Source organism: Protopterus annectens, chromosome 4.part0 (assembly GCF_019279795.1).
Source record: "Protopterus annectens isolate FY-2018-M chromosome 4.part0, PAN1.0, whole genome shotgun sequence".
Taxonomy (NCBI): domain Eukaryota; kingdom Metazoa; phylum Chordata; order Ceratodontiformes; family Protopteridae; genus Protopterus; species Protopterus annectens.
The window spans coordinates 966,661,941-966,685,286 of NC_056733.1; positions in this window are offsets into that span (position 1 = coordinate 966,661,941).

The following is a 23,346-nucleotide window of genomic DNA, read 5'->3' on the forward strand; positions in this document are numbered from 1 at the left end:
TGCTATAGGACTGCAGGACTGCTGCCCCCCACCTGTAGAAAGAAGGAAGAAAAGAAGATAAAAAAATTGCGAGTCCCACAGGGAACTCCACACATACGTGCTTGGAGTTCCTGGTACTCACAGAACTCCAGACTGCTGTATTAGGCAGTCCGGATAGAGGAAAAAGGCATCTCTGCCCTGCAGCCCAGAAGTCTGTGCGGTGACAACCACACAGAATGGAAGAACACCGGACTGCATCACCCGCAGGCTGGAGCCTCCAGCCTACTTTCACATGCCAGGAGAACAGAAACCAGCTGCTCCCAAGGAGGAAACCAGACATTAGCCTTGCACAGCTTCAGGACTGAATTTAGCTGCTGCCAAGGTATGGAGACTGTGCCGAGGAAGGTGTGTGTGTGTGTGTGTGTGTAATGCCCCAGTTGTTATGTAATGGTGGCTAGAGAGAACACATGGTGGTGGGTAGAGAATACTCAGGCTTGAACCCTGTACCTTGGGTGCAGGGGGCAAGGGCCTGAATTCCCTACCCACCACCATTTGTAAAAAAATTGCAGATTTTTGCTTCATATTTGTTCTGTTCCTCATAAAATTTGTGGTTTCTGTATCTTCGTTTTTTCCTTGCAAAGTCAGTAGTGCAGTGTTGCACTGGTAGCATTGTTGCCTGACAGCTACAGCTTTTCTGGTTTGATTCTTGGCTGGGGTGCCTTCTGTGTGGAGTCTGCATGTCCTCCCATCTTACAAAGACGTGTTTGGAGTGTTTCTCCCTGTTCTGCTGAAAATTGGCTTTTGTTCCAAGTCAGACTAGTTTCCTGGTTAACAAATGTTTAAAAATAACAGGCATTTGAATTTCAGACTTCATATTCTTCAGAAAGTACATGGTAACACAAAACCTTTTATTCTAGCAATTTTCTAAGTTTATAACATGGATATTTGAAATCTGTCCCTATTTTTGGGACTGTATTCCCCCATTATTGGCTTCGTCCAGGTATTTTGTGCTAAGGTTGAGAGCTATGGTGAGAACTGAATTCACTGAATATGTTTGGGGGCTGTATTCCCCCATTACTGGCTTTGTGCGTGTGTTTTTTGCTAAGAGGTTGAGAACTATGGTGAGAACTGAATTCACTGAATATGTTTGGGGGCTGTATTCCCCCATTATTGGCTTTGTTCAGGTGTTTTATGGTAAGAGGTTGACAGCTATGGTGAGAAATGAATTCACTAAATGGTAGCCATTTAAGTTTCAGTCTTCCTCTCTTTCACAAAACAGCTGAGTTGGCATAGTGGTATGTTGCTCTGACTGTTTTGCACAGGGTCCCCTGGGTTCAAGACTTGGAAGTGAAATGTATGGTGGTAACACAGCATTTTATTCTAGCAACTTTCCAACATTATACAAGCAATGTTTAAAATGTGTCCCTGGTTTTTGGGCTTTTGCCCCCCCCCAATAAATTTCGGCCTTTTCCAGATTTCTTGTGCTGCAAAGTTTAGAGACACAGCTGAGTGTCAAGTAGATTTTACAAGGAGCTGAGAGTTGCAAGGGAACAAAAGTTTAGTGCTGCTTACACTGAGTCCGCTTGCATTGTTAATAGCACAACAGGTAGTGCACTTGCTTTTGATGCAGAAGGCTGTGGGTTCTACTCCAACAGTAGGTAGATACATTGCTGATACTGTACTGTGTTGTAAAGGGGGTGGATGCTGCAGTCCTTTTTGGTGAAGATATCTAGTAATTATGAACCTGTTATCAGTTTGCCATCCATTCCCTATTACGATATTACTAGCTTATCATTTTTTAATGCAACATAGGCAATTTATTCCTCAAGGGCAACAGGCACTTTATTTGTAGATGAAATAATGACATATAAAGTTGTTTGCTAGCAGCAACCTCTTCATTAGTTGCAGATTTCTTTAATGTGGAATTATTTAGATGACTTTTACTTCTTTAGGGATTGTGCATATTTACTGATACTTGTGGACTGTAGAAGTTTGAGTAGACTTTTATGATGGAAATGTTATGAATTGGGCAGTTTTGTCATTGGTGCATGTATTTTGTTTCATTGTTTACTGGAAAAATGTTCAAAACGATAAATTTAAAATACCCTCTAACAACTTACTGTATTGTACAAGGAATATAATGTAATACAATCAGGAAGGTGTATCAAAGAGCATGTGTATGTTTCATGTTTAAGGGGCCTAAGATTTGAAAACAGCCCAAAGTTAATCTTTATCTGCCACTGGCAAAATGTATTTTCTTTGAATGTGGGTTTCAATGCTGTTTCAATGCATGTGAGTTTCAAGGGCAGAAAAGTTTTAATGCTAAGTCTATTTTCATTGTGAGACTGCATTGCTTTGTTTAGCAGATATCTTTTAGGGGTTGTGCTGTAAAATGCAAAATAAAACCTTCAAATGAAACCCAAATCATTGCAGAAGTAAAGCAGTATGAATATTACAGTGTTTATGGTAAATGGGGTGAAATAACCAAATAATGTGACATTGGAATGGCTGCAGGGAGGAGGCTCCATTCGACCATGATTTTGTGAGGGGGGAAGAGCAGCAAACTCAGACAGCCCTGGTTGAACTATACCTCTCAACTGTCCTGATTTTTGCAGAATGAATAGATATTTGCTTCTTATTTTTGGTTTGTTCCTCATAAAATTTGTGGTTTTCTGGCAAATCATTTAGGAATGAAGTCACTAAATGACAGACATTGAGTTTCAGACGTCATAACCTTCAGAAAAATGCATGCTAAAGCAAGACCTGTTATTCTATCAATTGTCTTAAGTTTATACAAGAGCAATTTTTAGTACAGTTTGTATGTTCCCCCAATATATTTGGCCTTGTCCAGATTTCCTGCGTTAAGAGGTTGAGAGGTACTTGCAAATCACTTTATAGAATTAGAAATATCCAAACCTCTCAACTATCCCCAATTTTGGCTCAAATGTTGCTCTCCCCCAATAATCCCTCCTCAAAATGACAATTTTGGAAGAAAACGTGGAGGGTTTACAATTATATATAACTGTAATGATCAGAGTTATAGATTACTTTTATTTCAGAAATGCATGTAGATGCTCTTATTTTGTTAGCTGCTCAAGTTAACAATGTTAATATTAAAAAGGTGTCCCTTCTTTGACAGGTTCCCAGCTGTATTGTGTGACAATTTTATATTTTTGCATCTCATTTTTGGTCTTTTTTCATAAAATTGTGGTTTTCTGGCAAATTAGTGGCAAATCATTAAATACTGAAGTTAGAAAATAATGACAGACATTTGAGTTTCAGCTTTCATACCCTTCAGAAAATTCATACTAATGCAACACCTACTAATCTATTATCTTTCTAAGTTAATAAGAGCAATATTTAAAATTGTCCTTATTTTTGGGCCTGTGTCCCACTTCTATGTATGGCTTTGCCCAGAGTTCTTGCTCTAAAGTTGAGAGGTATGAGTGTCAGAGCCATCACCGTAAGCCAGAGACATTTCAAATTGTGACATACTTGTTGCACCCCACCCCCCATTGTAGTGGCTCTGGATGTGTCCAAGCAAGGCAAGGAGCAGTTATGCAGTGTAAATGTGCAGAGTATTCCCCCATCTAAGGTAGACCACAAGTACGACCATGGCTTTTCATCTGTCCTTGATTTTGCAGAATGTTCTGGCTTTCTGCCATATTTTTATACTGTTGATTTATGCTTCTATTATTCAGAAAATGCATGCTGTCGCAGTGCCCTGTTGCTCTGTGTTTAAGTAGCAAGGGTTTAATGACCATCAGGTAAGCTTGTCTGAGATTGTAAGATGCAAGTAAGCTTTAATAAGCATACTGTTAAAGAATTACCAGCATTGAAAGCCTTTTTGTTGTTACCATGCAGAGAATATTTACATAACTAGATAACGTATAAGCCTTAGGTATTGAAATGCATATGACAGTATTTGTAATAAAGGACAGGATTACAGTATTTTTAGAAGCTCATTACATTTGTTGGAGACTTGCAGTCAACTTTGCAGGCTTTACCCGTAAACTAAACAGAATGCCAATCTATCATGTGTGGTCCATAACTTGTGCAGTAATCCTTTAAGCAATTTGTCTTGAGCTTGTTTCTTGTTTGCTGTTCATTTTTTACTTTGATCATGTTTTCCCCATGAAACAAGTAGATAGTTGTTGTCAGGCAGCTGGTCTTTTTGGATAAGAAACATTTTTACAAGTGGGGGTATCAAAGAGATTGCTACTTTCAGCATGTTACTTGGTAATTTTATAAAGCTGAATATAAATTATAATTAGAACTGCAGTGCAAGGAGAAGTGGTTTGAAATGAATGCTGCTTGTTTTTTTTTTATACTTGATTTTGACTGGCATTCCAGTAATGTATTTAAATAGTAATTTATTTTTTCATGCCTGTGATTCCATCTAGATATTAAGTAAGTTGTCATGTAGCCAATGCATTGAAATATTTTTTTCTTCTATACTTCATTTTGCCTTGATTGGACTCTCGTAATGACTGTTTGGTACCCAGGGCAGAGTATTTAATTAAAGTTCCAGTTGTTGTGATTTTTTGCATAGCCCCACCCCTATCTAGTTGACCACACCCCTTCCCATTGGCCCCACCCATTCAGCTGTCTCCTGCAGCCCCCCTTTAATTTGAAGTCACCAGCTGCTACTGATTATTGGATAACTTCTCAATATAATTAAAAATGAATGACTCAGATCACCAATGTGATGTTGGTAAGGACTTGGATGGATTGATGTAAGATTTTGATCCTTATTTTAGACATTTCAGATTTCCTGAGCTTCAGAGAGTGAGATGTATTCTTTGCTGGACTTTTGACTCCTGCATTGCTTAACCATATGGATATGTACCCAGAAGGAGTGTGGAACAATATGTGGGCCATTTCATTGGTGCTGATTAGTGAGACAGGGAGAGAGAGAGAGAGAGAGAGAGAGATTTAAGCAACCACACCACAGACCCCAAAATGTAAACATCAGTGGTTAGTAAGTCACAGAACAGCTTAGAAGTCTGTTAATGCCAGTCTTTCCCCCTTATAATAGAAGTGACCACTAGTAAGGTGACTTGTTAAAAATGAGGATTTATTTATCGGATAAGACATTTGAGACAAATTGCTGATGCCTTTCAAGTTTAAGCCAGTAGAGGATCTTTTAATTATTCACTTAGGCACTGAGACATCTGTTGATATCACTTTTGAGTCATTTCCTTTGGCTGTCAAATTTGCTGAAAATGTGTACTTAAAAAATTGTTCTGTGGGAGGTTTTTGTTGTTCAAGGTTTCAGTCTTCAAATTTGTTTCTATTATTCTGTACAAAAGTTTTAGAAGTAGATGATAGTCATCTGTTTCTGCTTAATTAATATGCAAACGTTTATGACATTTAGGAAATTAAACATTCTAGGACTCTACTGACAGGGGTGGGTTGTGAGGCATGTTTCGATTTAGAGATTAAGGACAAGAAATGCTTGTATTTGCATAATGTCATTTCATGACTACAGGGGCACATTATAGTATACTTTGCTGCCAAAACAACTACTTTTTCTGTAATGTTTCTGACAATTTAATTCAAACTTGACCCAAATTAACATGTAATCTATATGGGGATAGGGGACATACTAAACAGGACTTTAAGCCTTTATGTACTAAATGTAAGATCCATACTCTCTTTTGATATCTCTCTGGCACTTTTTGGATAACAAATCTGGATATTTAGCTATAAACTGTAGTTGGGTTGTGCTTTTAGGTATACTGGTAACTGGAAAGCTGCAATGTACTTCATGTAAATAATATGTTTGTTAATCAGGTGCGTTGGTTTGTTCAAGGACCTGTTCAGCCACAGTCAAGCAGAAACATGTTCAAATATTACAGACTATTTGTCATCAGAATAAAATACCTCTGAAATATAATGTCAAATGGGTCAACACAACGAAATAAGAATGAGGTACACTGCAGAATACAGACTGCACACATTGTTGTACCATATTGTGGTGAACCTTTACTCCGAGGATTGTAGAGGCTGGATAAGAAAGATAAAAACAAACTTTTTTTTCTCAAGTCCTTGTTGTATAATAAAAGGCGTAAGGCACGGGTATCGCGTCTTCCTCTTTCTTTTGTCAGCCAGTAGTGACCCAGATAATGCAGTCGGGCATTGCAGGACATGGTCTGCGTAACAAGGAGGCAACATTTTCCATGTATGCTAATGACATTCTTCTTCAATTTACAATCACAGAGATAGATTTGTCTCTGTTGTGCAAGGAGCTGATACAATCTGGAAGTATTTTGGGATATAATTTTAACCAGTTCAAAACTAGACCAGTCCCAGTATGTTATAACCCACATCCTAGCTTGATAAGTGATGTCCCATAAATATGGAAAGCCCATTTTATGAAATATTTAGGAGTATGGATTGGTTCTAGCATTTCTGCTGTAGTGATGGTATCTTATGACAACATATTGTCCCATGTGATGTGGGCTGGTCGAGGGACACTTTTCATGCATGACCTAAGTCGCAATGACAAGGATAAATAATACATTGAGACACTTCAGCAGAGCAAATCAATCAGCCATAGCATTTTAGGGAGGTTGGAAGGAAATGGAATGTTTAACAAAAACCTATAAAAGTACTTATTGAAAATGCAAATTCCCTACAGGCAGAGATAGGAGATCAGGAGTGAACCCCAGGATCCAGAGCTACAAAACAGAGATCTTAACACAGAGATGTGGATTTCAGATTATTTACACAATTCCATCAATGTTATATTGCATTTTTAGTGGTAAGCCATTTGTATATCACATATCTGACTACAGTAAGTTTTCTACCAGGTATAAAGAAGCTTATACTTTATGTAATGCTGTCTTAAGTCACAGTGTGGAGAATTTAAGTGACTAATGCTAGGGACACAAATAAAGCAGTTTATGTGCAGAGTAGGAGACAGGAAACTTGGTTAAGTAGGAATTTTAAGTTAATTCAGCCAATAGAGAAGTCTACAGCTTAGATAGGCCCTAGTCAGCATTATCGACCATCAGAAATTGTATTTCTCTGAGAGAGTGCCTTGAAAGCAAAAACCTTAGAGGTAGTTAGCTGTAAGATTTCTGTCACACAATATCTGACAGTACTGCAGTGGTTGAAACTGGTTGATGAAAAGGAATTCTAGATTAATCATGTTTTGCAAATAAGCTGGCCCCCAATTTTAGTTGTTTTGTGCCATTTTTATCCTATCTGCTATGATTTCTAAGTAGCATATTCACAATGCTTATAACTGATAAGGTAATGTCCTAAGAATTTTATAAACTGTTCTACTGATAATTTAACCGTCAGTGACTCCCCTGAAAATGGGTCATGTCATTGGGAGTACCTGATTAACAAATTTCAAATAAAACAGAAGTAACTAAATTTGTAGATGACCGCTGTTGTTTGGTTTTTACACTTTACCTGCATGCATAATTCATCTTCATTCTTTTGCAGCATTATCCAGCACAGGAAGGGCAAATGGAACTTTCTGAGGCCTTTACCACTAAACATGCAGTTTAACATTGATGGGTCTATGTAAACAATCTGAATTCGGTGCTCTACAAACAAATGAATTGGTTACTAATGGTAACGTCGACAGGTTTTGTCTTCTTTAAAAAAAGAAGTATTTTTTTTTTCTGAGGAAAAAAATGTAAAGAGAAATTATCAAAACTGTTCCTTCTTTATGTGAACTACAGGTATTACCAGGAAAAAAAAACACTTGGAGCTGTTGCATTTGTAGCTTACAAAAATATATTTATTCATATAAATCTGTTTTACATACAGAACAAAAAATAATTACATACAAAATTGCACTTCTGATTTCTGATGTCACTTTGAGTGACTCTCACGTGTATGTGTGTGTGTGTGTGTGTGTGTGTGTGTGTGTGTGTGTGTGTGTGTGTGTGTGTGTGTGTGTGTGTGTATATATATATATATATATATATATATATATATATATATATATATATGCTATTTGTCAAAATAACTTTTACAACATAGATGTATCAGCAGTACTTGGTTATTTAGCAAAATACAGAATAAATAATCTCTCAGCTATATATGATGCAATATTATATATTTATTCTCAATATTTTAACATTATTTACTGTATAGTGTAGCATTACTGAAAAAGGGGATATTACAGTATCAAAACCTAGGACACTACATTGTTGCATTGTGTACTGAAATACAAAAGCGTTATTTCCATACAATCAACAAATCAATAAAACTGTATTTGTTGTGTCTTTATATATTTTGCATAAATAATGACAAAAGATAGGCAGGACAGGTTTCTGAATAAGATATGCCAAAACATGATGTAGTACGGTAGCTTTGAAGAAGAGATTGGGTTGTTAGCAGACTTCATTTCTGGCCGCTTGGACTCTTCTTCCTGGAAAACAATTATTTTGTTATTTACCTTTCGTATATTTACTGTCAGCAGCATAATATTCAGGTGATCTGACAACATTCTCACCCAGTTTCTGTCATCTTAACTTAAAAACTATTTCTGACAGCGATATTGCTATTTATGGCTGTGTGATGTGATTATCTACAGTGAAAACGAAAAAAACGCAGCAGACCGCCACTAAAATGAACTGTTTAATTACTCGATATAAAACAATAAAAATACAGATGAAAAATCCACACAGAGATAAGCACTTTCAGGCTCCTCCCCTTCATCAGATAATGTGTGTATTTGGTGTTTTTAAATTTAAACCTAATGTAAGCCAATTACAATTCAGTATTGCACCCGCCAATTTTTAAGGGCGGGTTTCATTGGTATGACTTAATTTAGCCCCAGATATTTCTGGGCTGAAAGCTCTATTATCCATTTGGTTTCTTCAACCTCAGTAATGTTCTTTATATCACCCCCCCCCCCCCGTGTTCAATTTAATGTTCCATATTGCCCTAAAAATAAAGTTATGCCCTTCATTGCTGGAAATATGTCTACATAAGGTGTTATGCTCATTTTTCGTTCTTATAGCCGATAAATGTTGTAAAATTCTAACCTTAAACATACAATTTGTTTTACCTACATAATAGCATAAACACCCTTGGCAGTTAGCTAAATAAACTAAGTTTTTAGTCCTGCAACTGGCCTTAGCACCAAACTGATAAATCTTGTCTGTAATCGGATGTGTAAACTCTGTTCCGTTATTAATAGAACTACAAGCTTTACACGAGCCACAAGATGTTGTCCCTTCTCTGTATATTAACTGCCATTGATGCTCACTCTCTTCATGGCTTAAAATATCCATTCAATTCCTATTTCTTCTGAACCCAAACTTCGGTCGTTCACCCACTATTCCTCTCATCTTGTCACCTGTCAACAAATTCCCCCAATTGTGCCTTATAATGTGACATATTCCATGTATATTGTTACTATATGTGAACATTAACCTTGTTCTCCCTAGCCATTGTTCGTTTAGGCAGATTATTGTTGTTGCTTCTTTTCATCCATGGACACATTGTACCTTTTATGTAATCAAACTTAGATTTTGTTACATTCTCTATCTCATCTCTGTTACACCCCCTGTTCAGAAAATAATTTTCTAGGTTACGTACCTCAATGTCAAAGTCAGCATCTTCTGTACAAATTCTAATACCCTCCTCATTTGACCCATGATAATATTTCTAAATGTGATATTTATGGCTGCATTATGTGATTATCTAGAAATAAACAAACTGTGTTGGTATGAGGTCTCAAGAGACTGCATAACGAACTGGGAAACGGGAATACTATCGCAGGCTCAAACCTGAGAGCAGCCTAGCTCTGTTTTCAATAGAGCTATTATTGGGACTGGCTTTATGCCCTGTGTTATGAAATGGTTATAAATACAATGCAATTCTCCTTTCAGTTCATGTTTTTGTAGAAATTATAATTGTATGCAAATTTAAATATCATCCCAAACTGGGAAACAATGTGTTTAGACTGTCTGAGTTAAACACATCTGCTTCTTTCTGTACTTAATATAAATACAAAGTCCCTTTCCATTATGTTAATGATGGGATTATAATGAGTTTCAGCTGATGCATTCAATTAAAATTTGGAGAGCTCTAACATCTCAGTTCTAGCTTAAGTATATAAAAGCTCTGGAAAAAGTCCCACACAAAACACCTAAAGTCAGCACTTCATATTGGGGTACAGGAACTGAAATGTTTACACTTTTTAAAACTAACTATATACTCATATTTAGAAGCAGTATAGAGGTACCAAACCCCTGTCACACTGCATGAAAGTGATGGAGTGTGATTAATAAATGGATATGCAGAGTAGTAGAAAGTAATATGGACAATAAACAGTTTAGATTCAGATCAGGATTCAGCACAACTGACCCAAATGAGAATGCTTCTCACAAATGGAAGGACTACAATACTTTCTCACTAAACAAATCAAAGGTCTAAATCATAAAAACTATATAGACCATCTTAACGCCTTATCTCTCTTCTTGGTATCATGCAAACTATTGAGAGGTGACCTCTTCCTTATGTCCAGAGCAGCAGTAGAGCCTATTCTGTCAAACCACATCTTCACAAGTCCAGTGGTGTGATGAACAGGCGTGCTCAAGAGACCTAAATCTGTTTTTTTTTTGGCAAAATTAATAGAACATACCAGAGGGATAAAAATGTATCACATAAAATATCAAAACTATGGAACTGTCTCACTCCATGTAAATATCAGAGTACTTTCCTTAGTCTATTCAAATGTAATTTGGATGAATGGATGGGTAACCAAAAATTCACCCCCAGTTTAGCATCACTGGCCCTCATGAATAGGGTAAACATGTAATAACCCCAACATATACTTGTTCATACTACCTTTGCATATTTGCATTGCAAAATATAAGAGCAAATAATTGCAGGAAAGTAGAAGACAATCTGGGAGAGACAGGAAGGAGGCAAAAAGAAATTAGGGCATTCAGCAAAGAGATGGATAGATTGCGTGAGAGAAGACCTGTGGCAGTCAGGCATGACTATCAAAGGAGGTAGGAAAGCGGCAATGACCTAAGAAAGATTGTAAGAGAGCAGACGATACCCTGACTCCATGTTGAAAATGAGACAAAGGAGGTTGATTATGATGATGATGATGATGATTGCAGGCTGCTGTACCAAACACTGAAGGTCATGTTGGTACTTCAGGTGTCTGAAGCATGAGTGAACACGTTAATAAAACTAGGAGATGCTTTTGTGAGATGTTGTTGAGAGACTTCTCCTTCAGCATGTCATTGAGTTCTTCACTGTGGATGTCGTTTGAAATATAAGTACCATTTTAACCAACAGCCTCTAATGATACACCATAATGTCTGTTTTTAAATAAAGTAGTTTTTACTTAATGAACTACAGTGGTATCAACTTCTCACTCCCACCCTAACATTAAAAAATGCTGCTGTTGGAAACATTGTGATGGATTATTTATGTGAAGGCCACCATGATTCACAAGAATAATAATATCATGCTGCACCAGATATTATTACACTATAGAAATCCACTTGGTATCATCATTCATGTTTCTAAGTGAAAATATCTTGTTTTATTAAATTCTGCTGTGTGTAAATCATATAATATTCCACAGAGTAAAGATTTTCCTTTAGAAGTAATTCAGCATTTTTTGCCTCTGTCTGCTGGAAAATGTGCAATCTGTTTTTTTAAAGTATGTAAGATGCCTTTGAGTGTACTGCATGATGGAGTGTGGATATATTCTCTTATCAGTTAATTGGATAACAGGGTTTTAACTGACAATCAGGCTTGTATAAAAGGAGATTGCCTGAAAGCACCAAACCAGGAAGTTAGATCCTTAGGGAGTTGGGGGTGGGCCTAATGGATAGCATGTTTACCTCACAGACACAAGGTACTGGGTTTTATTCTCAGCTTTGAGGGAAATAGGTTAGGCTTTAAATGGACCACAAAGTCAGCTAGCCCATTACTTACTTATGAACCTATCTTTACCTGGAGGGTCATCTGAAGGAAGGGCCTATAAGTATAGAGTATGAGCCCATTTGGGAGTTAATCTGTGGATGTACTGTGTGGAAATACCTGCTTAAATGGCTGGAAGTTAGGCATGAGAGAGGTCTGCATCCTTGGGCTTCTTTTTTCATAGACAACCTATATCCTGGCGAGACTATGTACAATGAATACTATTAATGACACCTTACTAGAGGTACTGTGTTTATTCTGTTTCAGTGTGGAAGACCAAATGGGTTGTTCTTTTGTTTTATTGGAGGTTGTACATTACTGAATAAACCTGTGCCTTTGTAGAAGTCCTGCCTCTGCTGTCTTGTTGAATTTATAATGTATTTATATCTATCTATATACCATAACACACACACGCAGATATATATTCATTTATTTCAGATTTGCAGTATAAAACCATGTGGCTACGAACAAATATGCATTAATTTATTTATCGGCATTTATTTACCAGGATAGTCCATTGGGCCAATAAGCGCCCACTTTAGAGGACACCCAAGAAGAAAAGCTCCACAACAAACATAAACATAAACTAAAACATAAACAAGCATTTAACAATTAGTTACAAGTAATACAAAATGTAATTTACAGAGCGAGACAAGAAATATAAGTAAATAGGCTGACATTATACGAAACATCTGCCAGAAGAACAATTAGGTTATCTCAAGATATTTTTGTAGGATGATGTTAATTTGGGCTAGATACAAGTTATAAAGAAGAACAGTATGGTGGACAACGTAAGAAGTTTCTTTTGTAGCAAGGACATGGAAGAATGATAAATGAACGGGTAATACAATATGTTCAAGAAGTAGAGGGACTCAGGATTTAAGGGGTGGGGGCATGGTGCAGGAGCAGTTCCAGGACAGAGACAGGTACTCTCATAAAGAGGTTTTGAAAGATGCTAGGATTTGGTTAGATCTGATTGTTAATGGAAGGGCGTTCCCGGCTCTAGGTACAGTACAGGGCTATAGAAGCTGACTAGCAGATAGGTTAGGCTTATGCACCAGTAGAGGTTGTTTATTTTCAGATCTGGGAGGTCTTTTGAGTAGATAGTAGCTAAATAATGTACTAAGGGCAGGGCAGGCCAAAGGTTTGTAGATTATTTTATGTGCCGTTGTCAGTTCTACGTACATGAGATAGTATGAGAATTCAAACCAGTTAAGGGAATACAGAGCTATACGGTGGTGGGAAGAGTATTTAGTGATTGTAGCAAACTTGGCGATTTTGTTATAGCATGTTTTGAGCTTAGTTTTTATGGAGGATTGTAGGTTAGCAAGGATCGGGACACCATAGATGAGAGGGGGGAGTAAATAAGTGGGAGCAGGGTTTGTTTTGTGGAAAAGTTAAGAAAGTGTTTGTGCCCCTAGAGAATGCCAGGTTTCTGATGTGTATTGTTAATATTATGTTGTATGTGCAGGTCAAATTTTAGATGTTCATCTATTATCATCCCCAATAGTTTAGTGAAAGTAACAACTCCAGTTGTTGTGTTATTTTGTGATTATAAGGTGAAGTGGGCTTTGTTTAGAAGAGTGTTTTTCTGGGGAATAAAAAAGGAGTTGTTTAGTTTTGTGTGGATTAAGTGTCAGTTTATTGTTACTGAGCCAGGTCACAGTGGAAGTAAAGGCCAGTTGAATGATTTGCTGCAGATGGGACTTGGTATCTGAGGAACAGGTAATAGCAGAGTCATTTGCATATTGTATGAGAGAGCCCTGACTGGAGGAAGACTGAAGATTATTAATAAAGATTTTAAATAGGAGGGGACCTCGTATAGGACTTTGGGGAACACCAGTAGAGTTGTGAAGATAAGGAGAGAAAGAGTTCTGCCATTTGACTGCCTGCTGTCTGTCTGATAGGTAACTTGAGAACCAATTAAGGGACAGGAAGGAGAGACCAGTTTCTGAAAGCTGATTTAGGGGTAGGGGGTGAGAGACTGTATCCACAGTTTTTGATAAGTCCAGAAACAGGGAAGAGAATATTTTGCATGTGTCTCAGGCTTTATTGACAGTATCCATGAATGATATCAAGGCAGCCATAGTACTTTGAGCTGGTCTAAACCCATTCTGTATAGGTGATAGAAGCTGGTCGTTAAGAAGAAAGTTTCAAAGTTGTTCAAAAGTTCTTGGTGTGGAATTGTTGGATTCAGTTTTTTTTTTAAGACTTTCACTTAAGCCTTTAGTAGAACTTCAAAATGTCCAAATATTAATCAGGAAAAATCATAAAAATGATTTAAAGCATTTTTGCTTTCCCATCCCTGTTCTTACTGATCATCTAGCCTCTTCCATGACCCACCCATTTGTTCCCCCACACTGGGATACGACTTTAGTCATAAGAGGTTTTCCTTTTTTTTGGCTCTAACCTCTGTTCTGTTGGCTAATGTGTGTTGTGATCTGCTATGCCTCCCTGTGAGCATACATAATTCCTGCACATTCTCACACATGCTCATTCCTGCACATGCACATTCTCACACATGCTCATTCCTGCACATGCACATTCCCACACATGCTCATTCCTGCCTGCACATTTCCACACCTGCTCATTCCTGCACATGCATATTCCTACACATGCTCATTCCTGCACATGCACATTCCCACACATGCTCATTCCTGCACATGCACATTCCCACACATGCTCATTCCTGCACATGCACATTCCCACACATGCTCATTCCTGCACATGCACATTCCTGCACATGCACATTCCCACACATGCTCATTCCTGCACATGCACATTCTCACACATGCTCATTCCTGCACATGCACATTCTCACACATGCTCATTCCTGCACATGCACATTCTCACACATGCTCATTCCTACACATGCACATTCCCACATATGCTCATTCCTGTACATGCACATTCTCACACATGCACATTCTCACACATGCTCATTCCCGCACATGCACATTCCTGCACATGCACATTCTCTTTACCTAGGTCGTATTCTGCCTCTCTTGCTTCGAGACCGCAGCGGAAAAAAGGTACTGACACTAGAGAGAATTTTACACTCTCAAGCTTTGCTGACAGAACTAACAATAAAACTGGTCAGTACGATGTAAGTAGTAATAAAAAAGATATTAAGACTTATGGTGTTAGAGATTGTTTAAATAACTTTTTTACTGAAAAGGTGGATTATTTTAATAACAATAACAATGTTGAATTTGCTAGAGATTTTTCTGTGGGGAACTCTGAACCCATTAGAGAAAAAATAAACACAATGGGTAAAAAATTAAGTTTAATGAAAAGTGTGAAAATAGACAATGCATACCTGGACAAATGTTTGCAAATGGGTATTGTGCCTAAGGGCATTAGATTTTTTAAGTTACCGCTGGGTATAAAATATACGGAAGAAAGTATATCCGAATTCAATGAGTTGTTTGACAGTTTCGGATTTAATTTTATGAAAAAAGTAATGAAATATAATGACGGAAAAATTTCTGCCTTAATGAATGAAATTGAGGTCTTGAATGATGAAATAGTGGAAAGTGTCAATTTCGATGAATGGCAGGACCTCTATCACAAGCAATTTGTTTATGCAGAGAATAAGGTCAAAAATGTTTACAATAGGAAGGTTAAGAAACTGGAGAGGGATACTGAATTATATAAGGAACATAAAGTATATGTATGGCCACGATCCAACACAGATAGAGAAGAAGGGGATAGAATTTTTACAAGAAGAAATGAGAAGTGTAGTGAACAGGCAAATTTTCGAGGAGGGAGATATCACCCACCACCAAAGCAATATCAAAGGAAATATTGAAATCTAATAAGTATGATGCTAAAGTGATACATTTCATAGGAAATGACTGTCCAAAGAGCCCTAAAGTTACAACTAAGGACAACATTAATAACTATTTAGGTCATGTCACACCAAAGGAAGGTAACAACACTTTAACTAAAGTTGATGGAAACCCGGTTAATTTAGAAGTGGCACCTCTTGAATTTAGTTCCCCTACAACCAACAGGAAGGGCCCTTTGATTTCAACCCTAGCAGGTTTTAAAGTTTACAACTACACTGAATTTTTTGTGTCTCAAGATTTTTACAACCTTTTCAGTAAGGGAATGAAATATATTCCCACTGTAAAATTTAACCTAGTTGATACGGTGAAGGAAATCAAATTATTTTGTAGAAGACTTAACTTGGCCCTACAATTCCAAGATAGGGATGATGTTCCTTCAAGTAGGGGAAACTACTCCACCCGACTAAGTAAGAGAAGTGCATACATACCAACTTCCCATCCACAAATTGTTAACTTTGAAAAGATGGTACTTAAAGACATTTACAAACTCAATAGGGATATTTATAAGACCAATTCATTGACTTCCATGTTTAATGATAACTTAACCAAAGGAGAGAGGGATTGTCTACAACAAATTGTGAATAACAAAAACATTAGACTCATGAAGCCTGACAAAGGTGGGGGCATCATTATTTTTGACACTATTAACTATACCAGAGCTATACAGGACATCCTTTTCTTGTCAAACAACTATGAAGAAGTCTCATTGAATCAAATAAACATAGGTTATCACAGGATAGATCTGGTGATTGAAGAATACTTACTGGACAACCGTGTAACAAATGAAATTTATAACTTTTTTAGAACTGAACACCCAAGATTGGCCCACATCTTCGGCATTCCGAAGATTCACAAATCACTAGAGTCACCACCATTTAGGCCGATCATTGCAGGTTCCAACTCCAAAACCTACAATTTGGGTGTGGCGATTGACCAGTGGACAAAACATATTTATGATTCAGTGCCGCATCTTATAAAAGACTCCTGGGAATTTCTGAGTAGGTTAACAGTTGATGTATGGTCAGAAGAAATAACTTTTTTAACAATAGATGTTCAAGATTTATTTTCTTGCATCCCATACACAACAGGATTGGAATATTTTGAGAACAGCTTGAAAAGGTATTCAGGATTGAGTTGGGACAAAATATCACTAATTTTGGACATGATGGGGTTAATTTTGGACCACAACTATATTGAATTTGAGGGTGAATACTTCAGGCAGACTAGGGGAGTGGCTATGGGGGCATCTTGTGCCCCCATATTCGCTAACCTAGTCATGCTAGAATGGGAAAATCAATTTCTCTTTCAAAGTGAATTTTCAAGAGCATCTCATTGTATTCAAGATTTTTGGACGACATTTTTATCATATGGAAGGGCCATAAAGAAGATATTCCAAGATTTATTGATTTCATCAATTCTAGCACTGACTTCCTGAGATTTACATACAAAAAAGAAGCTTGTGGGATAGCCTATTTAGACACATTCATTAGTACAACTTCACATGGATTCAGCTCAAAGATTCACAGAAAAACTACGTTTTCTAACGATTACATTGAATTTGGCAGTTGTCATCCTAAACATATTTTTAAGAACATCCTGAAAGGACAATGCATAAGGGCAGCAAGGATGTCCTCTACTAAAGACATCATGGAAAAAGAAATTGAAGGTATTGCAAAGATGTTTTTGGAGAGAAAATATCCGAGAGGGATGGTGGAAGAAGTAACGCTCTGGGTTAAAAACAATTGGAACATCAAATATATGTCCCTACTTGGTGTTCAACTTGAATCAAAGAACAAGAAGACATGGTCAGGGGTCAATAGAACCGTGTGTGTAATTAGATTTAACCCTTACTCAAATATTGTGATAGACACTCTTAAAAGATATTGGGAATTGTTAACTTGCAATGACAATATCAAAACATACATAGGGACTAAATTGACATGTGTATTTAAAACAGCACCAAATTTGAAAAAACTATTGGAAGTACAATCAACTGACCTCAATAAAAACAATAAGAAGATTTGGAGTGGGACAAAAAGTTGTGGTAGTTGTAACTATTGTAAATACATCAATGAGAACAAGACCACAACATTGGATAATTTTTCAAAAACTAGAGTGAAGGGTCTTAGGGGTAATTGTAACAGTCAAAGGGTGGTGTACCTCGCCCTGTGTACCATCTGTTCAGCCTATTACGTAGGCAAGACGGAGAGGAAACTCAGGGCGAGGATTTATGAACATCTATATAAAATTAGAAAAAAGGATACAAAGAATGCACTTAGCAGACATGTATTAGATAAAGGACAAGAACATACATTTAAATTTTTCATAATAGACCAGGTGGAAATGACAGTATTCGGGGGTAATTGGAAAACCTTTTTATCCTACAAAGAGAGTGAATGGCAAATTATTTGTGATGCCACAACCCCCCCTGGCCTAAATGACTACATCAGCATTAAACCGTTTTTAATATTGGATAGGTCTTGACTTTTCTTGTGGTTACTTATACTCTTGGAGTATTTTTTATGTCTAAAGCAAATCACATACATATACATTTTTTAAGTGTTATATAATAATTATTTAGCATATTTTTAATTAAATAAGGGAGACTATACAATTATGAACATGAAATGTTCTTATGAGTACACAACAAATAATATATTATAAAATTGTTTTGTATTGGTATTTAAAGTACACAATATAAATGTCAGGGTTGTTAGTAATGAATGTAATAGTTTTTAAACATTGCAAAATATATATTTTGAAAAGTTTTTATTGTTTTTAAAACTTTGAATAACTTTTGGCGCCAAACAGAGTATAAAAGGGGTGTGTTAATTGGTAATGGTGGTTCTGAAGAAATCTGAGAGATCAGATGAAAGCGCTAAACCATCTACTTGAATGGAGTGTTTTGTGGCTTAAAAACAAATAAACTTGTGTTTTATGTCAACGGAGTTTGTTTCTTCAAGCTGAAGTGGGTGTACGTGGACTACTGGTGGTTTTGCAACTGTTTCCTTGTTCGAGCAGTGGACCTGTGTTTCTGGCTTTTAGGAATTGGACATTCTCACACATGCTCATTCCTACACATGCACATTCCCACACATGCTCATTCCTGCACATGCACATTCCCACACATGCTCATTCCTGTACATGCACATTCTCACACATGCTCATTCCTGCACATGCACATTCTCACACATGCTCATTCCAGTACATGCACATTCCTGCACATGCACATTCTCACACATGCTCATTCCTGTACATGCACATTCCTGCACATGCACATTCTCACACATGCTCATTCCTACACATGTACATTCCCACACATGCTCATTCCTGCACATGCACATTCCCACACATGCTCATTCCTGCACATGCACATTCTCACACATACTCATTCCTGCACATGCACATTCTCACACATGCTCATTCCCGTACATGCACATTCTCACACATGCACATTCCCACACATGCTCATTCCTGCACATGCACATTCTCACACATGCTCATTCCTGCACATGCACTTTCCCACACATGCTCATTCCTGTACATGCACGTTCCTGCACATGCTCATTCCTGTACATGCATATTCTCACACATGCTCATTCCTGTACATGCACATTCTCGCACATGCTCATTCCTGTACATGCACATTCTCACACATGCTCATTCCTGTACATGCACATTCACCCACATGCTAATTCCTGTAAATGCACATTCTCACACATGCTCATTCCTGCACATGCACGTTCCTGCACATGCACATTCTCACACATGCTCATTCCCACAAACTGCTGCACATGCTCTATCAACGTTAACATAGATACAGAGTTTGGAAGAGACAGATACCAATCCCTGTCGCATGTGCTGTGTACTATATATCTGCAGCAGGACAGACTGCCTCTGTCCTCCCATGATGGGCAAGCTGGCATAAACCACTCACTCCCACACATTAATTGGCTGCAGTACCTGGGTTGGTAGTTGAAGTCAGGTCATCTAGGTCACAATCAGGATTTGTCCCTCTGTGCTATGCCAATTGACTTATGGCATTTATAATTTGTGTAATGTGTACCTTTACTGATAAATATCTGATTACTTACTCTAGGAACTCTAGGATTGCAAATAAAATAAATGTTATCAATAAAATATAATATGTGTGTAACTAATCTCCTTATTAGACTTTTTAATTCAAATTAATAAAATGTACTTACTTCATAAGCTGAAAGAACATCTCTTGGATTTTCTGGTCATTAGGATCCAAGCAAACTTGTCTTCCATTTTTCAGGTTTATACTGAAAATAACATTTATAAGCTAAATGCATATTTATGATTTGTTGACTGTTTCATGTGATTATATACTTTACTGATCACAATTGGGCATATTTAGATAAACATCAGTTATGGTGCCCATGGCCCTTCCCAAGTGTTTCTAGGGAACATCTCCACATTTCATCCTTGTTAGAAGTTTTCTTGGCAAGCAGTAAGTTAATATTTCTGTAATATAACAATGCATGACTTACTGCAGAAGCAAGCATCTAAGGTTTCCTTCTACTAATTATTTATGACTCCACTGGTCTGATAATGCAACATTTTACATGTTCTGTTTGTTATTGTGTTGATTTATACTGTGTTCTCTGATATTTTTCCCACCTCACATGTGTTGTAGTTACTTTGGCCTTTGTGTCTTCGACCTGACTGACCTTATTAACAAATAATGAATAAATAAATAAATAAAACATACATGCTCTCACTACATTACTGCAATGAGTTCTTTCTGCTCCTGCTATGGAGTTTTGCATGTAATTGTTTATGTGTGAAAACATTGCTGTGGTTAACATCTCTTCATCTAACACGCTGACCATAACATTCTGCTGGTCTGAATAATACAGAGGAATAGAACAAGACGCAGACTTCAAATATGTTTTATTAAAACCTATCTGGGCAAGTTATGGCTTTCTTTATAAACCTGAAGTACTTCTAATCCTACCCTGCAAATTTTTGCCAAACATTTATTCTTATTTAACTATAACTTAACTGCTGGTGACTTTGATGCATGATTGTTATACAGTCTGTTGCTATGGTTACGCTCGTCTATTTTGTTTGCCCTGATTTTATAACCCCTATATTTGTAGATCAATGCAGATGTATTTCCATCTCTGACTGATACACATTTTGTAAACCAACCATAAAGCTTAAATCTATTCCTCTGAGAGCTCTATTAATAGACATATTATATTAATTATATTAATATTAATGTTCCTTAAATTTAAAATGAAGTTCACTTAGTGTGGAACTGATGTTGCTACTATTGAAAAATGCACATTTATTACTGACTTTAATCATATTCTGTATTGGACTTGCTTTTTCTAAGATGATCCCTCATTCATATTTTCTCTTAATTGTTATTGAATTATTGTTTTGAGGTAAACATAATATCCATCCATTTTCACTTTGTGCTTCAGTTTAACTTTCTGTTTTTATTTACTTTTAAGATTTGTTTTGCTGAAAATCAACCCTGGGTTTGTATTGATATCGACAGCAAATGCCTGCTGTATTAGAAAGTGCCTGCCGTTTTCTTGTATATAACACTTTTCACATTTTACAACATTTATTGCTGTCACCTTTGACATCCACATCCCTCCCCCACCCCCCAGCAAGGAAACCTCCGTAAAAAACTTCTCCAAAGCCAACTTCATGCTACTCAAGTCAGAAGTGACAAACTTCATGACACCCATGCAGATGGGAGCTGAAAGTTCGACTACTGAATCCTGCACTAAGGCACTGTATGAGCACATCCACTCGTGCATGAATCGTGCCATCCCAAATAGAACCAAGACACTGTCCTCCAAAAAAAGGAAGCCAATCTGGTGGTCCCCTGCCATAAACAAACTATACAACAGAAGAAAGAAACTGTTGCAGAAAAGAGGAAAATCCCAGGATGAAAAAAACTCCCTCACCAGCCTCAGTAAGAAGCTGAGACCCCTCATAAAATCCTCAAAAGCTAGTTACGAAAATAAAATTGCCAAAGATTCCAAAGGCAACCACAAGGCATTCTATAACTATGTCAAGAATCTAAATGGCAATGCTCAGATCTGCTCTGAGCTAAAACAGAATGGCATTAAACATACTGATCCCAAGGACATTGCCAATATCCTGATAGATCGATTCAGTGCCAACTTCACCCCCTAAAGGGCCCATCTCAATACCGAAAGATTGCCAAATTCCGGTAATCATGGCCACACAGGTAAAAAATGCACTCTCCAAAGTTAAGAATACAGCATACATGGGACCAGATGACATCCCAGGTTGTGTGCTACATGAACTACAAAATGAACTGGCACCTCACCTAAATGTCATGTTAAATCATAGCCTCACCTCAGGCTTTGTGCCCACTGAGTGGCACACAGCTACATTATCCCACTCCACAAGGGGGGATCCACCTTGGATCCTGGGAACTACCGTCCCATCATTCTGACGAGTCTGATCTGCAAGGCCGTGGAACATATTACCATGGAACTTATAAACAAAGGCAATGGCAACTTTCAAACACTGGACCCCACCCAGTTTGGGTTCATGAAGGGCCAGTTGTGTCTCCTGAACCTGATTGACTTCTTTGAATCAGTCTCTAGAGCCGTGGATGAGGCTAAGGCGGTCCACACAGCCTATCTGGACCTCGGCAAGGCCTTCGACACCATCCCAAGGCTGTGGAACATATTACCATGGAACTTATAAACAAAGACATTGGCAACTTTCAAACACTGGACCCCACCCAGTTTGGGTTCGTGAAGGGCTGATCGTGTCTCCTGAACCTGATTGACTTCTTTGAATCAGTCTCCAGAGCTGTGGATGAGGGTAAGGCAATCCACACAGCCTATCTGGACCTTGGCAAGGCCTTCAACACAATCCCCCACTCTGGAATCATAGATAAACTTACTAAGCTGGGGATAAATCCCTACATCACTTAATGGGTTGCCAACTGGCTTACTGACAGAACCCACTCTGTAAAAGTAGCCGACTCCAAATCCAGCTCCAGACAAGTGACAAGTGGAGTACCTCAGGGTTCAGTCATGGGACCGCTCTTGTTTGGCATCTACTTCTCTGAAGTACAGGCCAACAGTACGGGACTCTGGCTAATAAAGTTCACAGATGACTGCAAACTGGGAACCATTACTGAATCCCCAAATGATGTGGATATGCTACAAAAGGGCCTTACAGAAATAGATGCTTGGTGCCAGAGCCATGGGCTCAAGCTCAATGCCAAGAAGTGTATAGTTATCCTTTTTGGGAAAAAAACCATGTACCCATGAATTACCACATAGGTGGCAGTACACTAAACACTGAAAATGTGATAAAAGACTTAGGAACACAGGTGGACAGTGGTCTTACCTTCGATAATCACATCGCCACAACAGTCAGGAAATCCTTCTATGTGGCACAACTCATCACTATGGGCTTTTCATCCAGAAAAAAGGAGGTTATTGTCACACTGTACTCATCCCTCATTAGACCCATCATAGAGTACAACGCCCCATTTGGTATGTACCTCACAAGTCATCTGCAAAAACTGGAAAGGCCGCAGAAACACCTCACTAAAAGAATTACA